General features: G+C 43.2%; 1 long non-coding RNA gene across 1 annotated transcript; it reads left to right on the top strand.

The window, feature by feature from the left end:
- Positions 1-6415: 6415 nt before the first annotated feature.
- On the top strand, positions 6416-6680 carry LOC149998734 (uncharacterized). The gene is made up of 2 exons (XR_016507206.1): positions 6416-6464; positions 6574-6680. It is a non-coding gene; the product is annotated as an uncharacterized LOC149998734 (long non-coding RNA).
- Positions 6681-8431: the final 1751 nt, after the last annotated feature.

Below are 8431 nucleotides of genomic sequence, written 5' to 3'. Positions count from 1 at the left end.
ACAAGATAAATAAATTGCACAAGAAAATGCTAATACTATGATTGCATAACACATTAGATACGATATGCTCTTTAAGAACCTACATGAGAGGGAACCCCCCAAAACCCAGAATTGTCTTCTGGAGGGCGGGCCCCTTGTAGTACAGGTTTCCTCCACTAGGGGAGTATTCTAGGAACCCATCTGTAAGAGTGTACCAGCTGGTTTTGTTGTGAGAGGGTGTGTTAGGCATCAGTGAATTTTTTTTGGAAGACTCTTTCAACATACTTGATGGGTGATTTACAAGTGCGCCTGCGCACACCTTGCTGAGTGTTCAGCCGTTCTGGACACAAACGGCATGACCCCCACACCCCACCCTCCCTATTCACCCAGTCTTGCCCTGAGTGACTTTTTGTGTTTCCCTGGATGAAAAATTCCTCAAGGGGATTTGTTTTGCCAATGTGGAATCAGTGAAACAAAAAAAACAGCAGAAGCACTAAATGGCATCAAAATTGACAAGTTCAAAAACCGTTTTGAGCAGTGGAAAAAAATGTCTCAATAGGTGTATTGCATCAAATAGAGAGTACTGTAAAGGGGACTGAAGTTTAAGCATGTAAGGATAAACACACAATATTTTTTAAATAAATTCTGGGGGTTTTGGGGTCTCTCCTCGTAAGCCATTCACCTGAAAGAGTGGGATTTTAGAGTGGTAGTTAAGAATAGTTAGCTATTCTTTAGCACAGGCTTAAGAATAGTTAATTTTTATCTTTTCCATCTCTTTGGTTTGTTTTTTAAAACTATTGCTTGTTTTTCTCTTTTAAGGTCATCAGAAATGTGCCAAGATATGGCTATAAGGAGATACTCCTATTAGCCTCTCCTGTTATCGTAGTGGCGACAGGTTTAACTGCAATCTTCTGTCTCATTACGGTAAGACAACGAACGGTTCGTTCAGCTTCCCAGAATACATTCTGTCTTTAGCATAGAGTCAGAACCCACAAACTGAAAATCAAAGCCACTTTCCCACCTACTCCTCCTTGATATTTTTCTTTAGTCATGAATGCTGAGATATGCTTTATTATTTTATTACACATTATATTCCAGAGATTTTTAAAGGAAGCCCACTCCCAGAGATTGTGTGGAACTGAAATCAAGATAACAAGCCACTGTACTATTGTGAGAACTTATACTAGGCCAGAGTAGACATGACAGCAAAATTTCTTCAACTCAAAATGGATGATGTTGATTTGATGTATTACCAATTACTCTCTTTCTACCATTGATTTCTTGTTGGCTGAACTGAGGAGAGATTTAGACTCTCCACCCTCATAAAGTTATGTCACCCTGGTCAAAAGGACATGGCTAAAAGATAAAAGTGTGATCTTGTCAATTGATTAGATTTACTTAGCGGTTTTCTTCTCCAGTGTGTAAAAAGCATGGTGTAAATAGGTTCAGTTAAAACATAGCAAACTAAATCCTGCATCAGGCCTCTCTAAAGCATGTCGTATTTATACTCACCTCTTCCTGGAGCTTGCCTGTGTGCCTTTTCTTCAATTACACAATGGCTTGTTTTCCCAACAGGTAGGAGCTAATATTAAAAGTGATATAATTAGCTGACAATCTTGACTACCCTACTAATCCAACCTAATACCTTGTTTACATTTTCAATGGTCATGGCAGCCCCCCACCATAACCTAGCCACACCATGCCCATTTCTACTTTTGTTCGTGCCTTTGCCCATCTAAAATTCCCTTATTTTGCTCTGCCTCTGCTGCAAGTCCTGTGAATCTCTCAAAAGCCAGCTCAAATTCCTATTTCAGCCCTGCTAGTCCTCCTTCTTCTGTGAGATTTATCACCCTTTCAGGGCGTGGGCAGTAGTGAGGCATTCCCCTGCCATGAGAACTTAAAAATATGGTAAGTAAGTTTTTAAAAGGCAGCTCCCCAAGGTCAACACATCATGGAGCAGAGCAGAGATGTGTACGGACCAAATGGCCTCCTGGTCGACCAGACTTGAGAAATACCTGGCTGGATGTGTAACTGCTAAAGAAAACATGTCTATTTGCAGGAGGGTTGGTGAGCAATAAAAGCTCAGAACAGGTGAGGGAGAGTCTGACATGGGCATTGCCCATCCTAGCAGTGCCTAAGAGTAGAGATGGCACCTCAGGCAGCAGACGTGGAGAGTCCGGCCCACTAGCCAGGCTGTGCCTGTTGGGGAGATGCATGGATCCAGCTAATGCAGTCTTTTCCTTTAAACACGGGATTCAGCTGATTCCTATTGTTCTAATTCTGTTCTCACCAAGTAGCCTTCTGACTGTGCTTCTGAGTGTATTTCCCTGATCGTGTAGACACAGGTGTTGTCTGTGGAACAGATGTAATTCTCACTGTCAGGCCGTAATCTCGGCCTTCTGATTTTTTATTAGCACTGCAGTATTGACAAGGTGAGACTACCCCGATCGGAAGAAGTGAGCCCTCTCTTGGTGAAGAGTCTGACTTCTGAGCCTAGGGGCTGGGGACTAGCATGGGGGTGGCTTGCCAAGGTCTCTGGGAAGAAGTCATTGGCCAGTGCCCAGACAATACCCTCTCCCTCTCTAGTGAGCATATGGCCTTTGCTTTTTTGGATTTTCTATAAACTCCTATAATGCATTTAATTTCTATGGAGTTTAATCTCGCATTTGTGTTTATTTATGTGGTTTCATTATTTCCTCTCCCCAGTTAGATGATAAGCTTTTTGAGGATGGTTTGCCTGACTGTTCTGTCTCCTTAAAGACCACAACACTGAGAAATATTTGAAATTTTGAAATTCAACGAAAACCACTGAAACTATGAAGATATTTAATATCAAAGGACTTCCATAAATCAACAGGGAGAAAACAAACAAACAAGGGGAGAAGAGGGCAAGGGCTGTGCGGAGCAGGATGTGTGTTGATTTTCTGTCACCCTATCTGCCGATCATCTCACGGCTTATGGGGTATGGGTTTTGTTAGCGAGGCCTTTGTTACCTCATGGCATGAAAGTGGTCTCTGACATTGTCTTTTAGTCCTTTTTATAATATTTCTTTTATTCATAATTTAAAAAAGAAATCTGTCTAGTATTGGTTTTGTTTTTAGTGTGGTTGACTGTTTTCCCCCTACGTGAAGATTTAATTGTTTTAAAATCTTTTATTGAATGACTCATTCTTTCTTTCCTGGTCTAAAAAGCTCTCTTTGGACTCTAGTCTGTTGATCTAGTTATCTTTTTTTGTACCAGTGACAGTATCACTATGTAATTCCAATTTCTTTATAACATATTTTGATGTCTGGTAGGGTAAGCTGCTGCTTTTTTATCTTCTTTTTCATACATTTTGTAGCTATTGCTGCATATTTTCCCTGCCAAATACCAGCTGGCCAGGTTTTGTTTAAAAACTCTCTTGGAATTTGAATAGATTGCATTACATCGGTAGGTTCATTTGAAGGGAACTGACATCTTCACAACAACTAGGAACACGGTATCTTCACGTCGTGTATTCTTCCTAATGTCCTTCAGAAGAATTTTAATGTTTTGATCACGTAGGTCTTACGCATTTTTTGTTAAGTCCGTTTCTAGGTACTTGATGCATTTTTATTGATGTTGCAAGTGGGATCTTTCTTTCATTTTTAAATTAGTCTTTTGTGGTACGTGGGAAAACTCTTGAGGTTTGCGTATTAATCATTTGATTTTGGATTTACTTACTGAATTGCCATTTTACTTGACATTAAAATTCTAGTCGATGCTCTTGCACTTTTAGGTTTGGCATCATCTCCTATGCACATGCGTTTTGTCTCTTTCCAATACTTCACTTTTCTTATTAAATTGATTAGGACCTCCTCAACAATGATGAATAGTAACAGTAATAACAGGCATCCTACTCTTGTTCTTGAACTTAAAACAAAGCTGCTGCGTTGTTTCCGGTAGATACTTTTAGTTTCTTTTTCTACTTCTAAGAGCTTTTATTAGGGACTAACTGCTGAATGTTATCCAAAGCAGCCAATGAAACGCATTGCCAGCTCCCTGCAAGATCCTAGGGACTTAGGGACTATGGAAGAAGAGTCAAAGGATATTCAACAAATTCCTGTCCTCAAGAAAGTTATCACCTTACTTAGAAGGGAACAAATAAAGATTTAGAGAGAGTGGTCATTGTGATGAATAATTGTGATGTCGCTTTCTTCCTAAAACAGTTCTGTGCCAAAAGAACACCTGCGGACAATGATGGAGGAAAGCCAAGGTAAATATTAGTCTGACAGTTTTCAAAGTAGGAGTTTACAACTAGAGGAGCTTCTTCCTGGAGGTGGCCTGAGGTGACCTCTGAAAATGGTGCGCTACTCATTTGACCCAGAAAACCCCACAAAATCATGCAAATCAAGAGTTTTAAATATTCATGTTCACTTTGAGAACACTTGGGAAACTGCCAGGCCAAAAGGGTATGCATATCTGAAAAGCCACCAAGCAGCTAAAGGATGTCACTTTGCAGAAGCAATATGTGCCATTCTGTCCTTACAATGGTGGAGTTGGTAGGAGTGCCCAGGCCAAAGACTGGGGCTGGGTGCAGGTTGGTGCCCCCAAAAGAGTGCTGCGTTTTTGCTGCACATGCTTAAAACTGCAGAGAGCAGTGCTGAACTTAAGGGTTGGGGTGCAGACTCTCTGGGCATTGAGCACATCCAGGTGAGCAAAGCTCCCAAGATGCAGCGCAGAGCTTACGGCGCTCATGGTGGATTAACCCCCACAAGGGCTCTCAGGCCTGCCGCACTGAGATGCTCCTCCCTGAAAAAGAGCAGCTTGGTCCTGAACCAGAAGAGGAAGATGCATAGAAAATAAAAGAAAAATAAAAAGTCCCATAAGGAACTGAAGAAAGAAAGACTTGAAAGTAAATTTATCATAAAATAAATGCTTAGAAAAGTTAAAAAAAAAAAAAAAGAAAAAGAAAAGAAAGAACTAGAGGAGAACTTAGAACTCTACCTCAGTCTCATTTTACAGTGAGGAAACCGCTAAGTTTGGAAACAACACTTGTTCACTCTGGTGCTTTGCCTGGACTTTGCAAAATGAGCTCCGTAGCCAAAGCTGACAGAGTGTGTGACTGGCACAGATGCATCTGCTGCCACTGGTCCTTTAAGGAAACAGGGAACAAAGGGGGAGGTCTTGGTTATACTTATTCCTGCCGGTGGTAGAAGCTCTGGGGGAGGGATAGGAAAAGCCACGTGGCCTTAGGGTAAAGGCTCTGGTCTCCTTCAAGGCTGACGAAAGGTAGACTATATGAGTCCTTCCTGTAAGGTGGCAGAAAAATATCCCTTCCCGTCCTCCTGGTTTTCAGGCCCCTACTCTCTCTATTCCCTTTATCCCAACTTCATAGAGTTTTAACTGGGCAAGACCTTACGCAGTAGTTTGTCTTTTTTTAATAATAAGGAAACAGAGAGGAGGAAGGGAAATATCTTGCTCCATGGCCACACTGCTAGTGAGTGTCAGAAAGAAGATGGTGCCTTTACAGCTGGGGGTCTCTCCATTGATTACCCTGTGCTTGGGCTGTGAGCTACACTTTATGTCAGAACTCAGTACGCACGTACCGCACAGACATAAGTCGTTTCTAAAACAGACTCATTATGCACTCTGATTTTTTTCTATTCTGTTTCGTCAAAAAGAATATTTTGTATTCTAGTGCTGGTTGTGACTTGTAAACTGACTTCACAACTCACTCAGCAGTGACAGCCTGCAGTACGAAAGTCAGCACGCTAGCTAACTTAGCTAACTGCTATTTGGACTCAGGCATTTAGTTGTGTGATTTAACTTATAGGATAAAGCAGCTAGAAAGTTGAAAGCACCTTCTTACCCTCAACCCCACCCCCAGCAAAGGGTGCATGTGGGACTAAGTCTAAATGGGACGGATGTGAAATGCTTCTGGAGAGAGCAAACTGCTTCTGCCCAGTGTGACTATGCATCCCCACCCCACCCCCCACCCCAATGCACCTCAGGGCGCTTGACCAAGGGCCAGGACAGTGAGTGGGGCTGAAAATCCCGCCTGTACTCCATGCCAGACCACACACAGAGGTCACCCCAGAGACATGGCAGGGACATTTTAAAGAGACACAGAGAACCCCTGGAAGCCCAGTGTGCAAGGAATCATTTCCAAGGTCCCAGGTCTACAGTGACTTTGCCTCTGAGTATGGACCCAGGTACCCATTTAGTCCTAATAAGGCCAGGGATAAATCACTAATTGTTGGTATGCGTTTTCCTCCAAGGGGCTTTTTCTCACGACTCCTGAATAAGGACCGATCGGTGGAAAGCCAGATGGAGGTAAATTTCAGGAAGATCAAGCACTGTGGCGGGACAAAGTGGGGGACAGGCAGGAATCAAGTTTCCCTCTCTGTTTTCTAGAAGGGCGGTTTCTGGAGCTGGCTGCGGGGTGCATATGGCCCTTTCAGAAAAGAAGAGGCAGAGCATTTGCAAAACATGGGTTCCTCTGATGAGGAGGAGCCTTCCGACATGTAAATAACTGGGAGTTATTTAGAATTCCTGTCTAAAAGGGGGAAATAATGAATAGTTTCATTGTTCCTTTCAAGAGTAAAAGCTTTGACCTTCTTTTTCTCTCCCCAGAACAAAGGAGGGAGCCTCCTATGAGGACTTGGACTCAGTAGTAGTAGAAAGTGACACCTGATCCTCCTGCTGAGTGAACCAGGTTACTAATAAATTGTTTTTCTCTACTGAAATGTGTACGTTTGTAACCACCTCTAGCCACGAGGGAAAGAATTAAAATGTAAATAGATAAATACATATACACACAAATAGCACGAGCCATAAGCAAGAAAAGCAAGGCTGAAGCAGGACTCCTGGGGTAGCCAGCACTTCCTCAAGCAGCAGTGTGGTCAAACAAGGGTGAAGAGGGACTCCTCTCCCCCGTGTCCCCCAATATAGTCTGTCCCCGAGAACTGGAAGATACATCATCCTCCAGGGGTGTGGGTTATTAAGTCAAATAACAATTTATCCTGGTGCTCTGGCCCCTGGCTCACCAAGTGCCAGTTATGTACAACATACTTGACCCCTGTTGTGGCCCCCCATCATCAGGTCTTAGGGCTGTCAGAATATTTGGATCCCTGAGCCTGCCTTTACGGCGGGGCCTGTCTTCTCCCCTGAGATCTTAAACTTGCACAAATGTGTGCCCTGTCTTGGTGTAACGGGTTCTCCATCCTTACAAGCTAGTAGAGCACAGTTAAGGGAAGAAAGTCATTTCAGATTAAGACTCTAATTAGATAAAAGTCATTAAGAAAATAAGTAATTTAGTAATGTCAGCTAAATTAATAAAAGCTTTATTCATCTTTCAGTCAAAGGTTGAGTATACAATAGCAAGCTAACATAAAAAATCGAGGAATCCCTAAGGCTCGGCCCCTTACAATGTAACAGGAGCGACAGCTCTACCTAAGACACAGGCAAACACACACAGGAGACTTCCAGCCAAGATGGAGGCCTAGAGTGACACGCTCCATCTCCCTCCACAACTAAGAAGGACTACAACTACCACAAAACCAGAAATAACTAGAAGTTCCAGAAAATAAATGGAAGTCCAACGTAGGAAGTTATAAAGAAGTGGTGCTCGTCCAGAAGCGTAGGAGGTGTGAAGCTGGGGTGGAGAGGTCAAACTGTGCTGGTGGCGGCAGCAACGGCAATGGTGGTGGGACGGTGGTAAGCATAGACACCCGTATTTAAGGGGAGGCGAGAAGCGCCTGGAGAGCACCCCTGGCTGTAGACCAGACCCGTCAGCTTGCGATTCCAACTCCGGGGAAGGCAGACCCCCATTGCCTTGGACTGTGAGGCCCAGAGTGGGTGGGGACAGAGGAGGAGGCTCCCAGTCTCTCAGCAGAGAGTGAACGGCAGGAATTCATCTTGGACCCCTGCCCCCACAAAAATGCCACAACATGGTGAGAAGGGTCAGCCGGTTGTGATGAGTGCATGGGGCTCCGCCCCCTATAGCATAGGAGGTGTGACAGCCCTGCCCAGAAAGCAAAGGTAAACATAAAACTGCAAGGATGGCACAGATCATGATAGAGATCACTAAGTAGGCAACGAGAGTGGGAAAAGAATGATAGGTATGGAGAACATTATGGGGGGAGGTCAGTGGAGAGGAGGAAGCGGCGAAAGGGAGGGAGATGGTACAGGAATTAAGAAGCATAGTAGGAGGGAGTGGAGTAGACAGGAAGATGTTGAGAAGAACTATATACACAACCAAAGGGCATGGACTAAGTGGGGGTGCACTGGGCAGAGGGGAATAAAGGGAAAACAAATTGGGACAACTGTAACAGCATAATCAATAAAGCATATTTTAAAAATTGAGTTAATTATTTAGATAATTTAAGTCTAACATTGCTGGTATTTAGGAAGAGAATATTGTTAATAGGATCATGATTCATGTAAACAAACAATCAACATTGACCAATTAACAACCTCCTCATTTCACTTC

Source organism: Furipterus horrens, unplaced genomic scaffold (assembly GCF_987537825.1).
Source record: "Furipterus horrens unplaced genomic scaffold, mFurHor1.1.pri manual_scaffold_11, whole genome shotgun sequence".
Taxonomy (NCBI): Eukaryota; Metazoa; Chordata; class Mammalia; order Chiroptera; family Furipteridae; genus Furipterus; species Furipterus horrens.
Note: the sequence above shows the minus strand (reverse complement) of the source record. Positions and strands in the feature narration are given on the sequence as shown.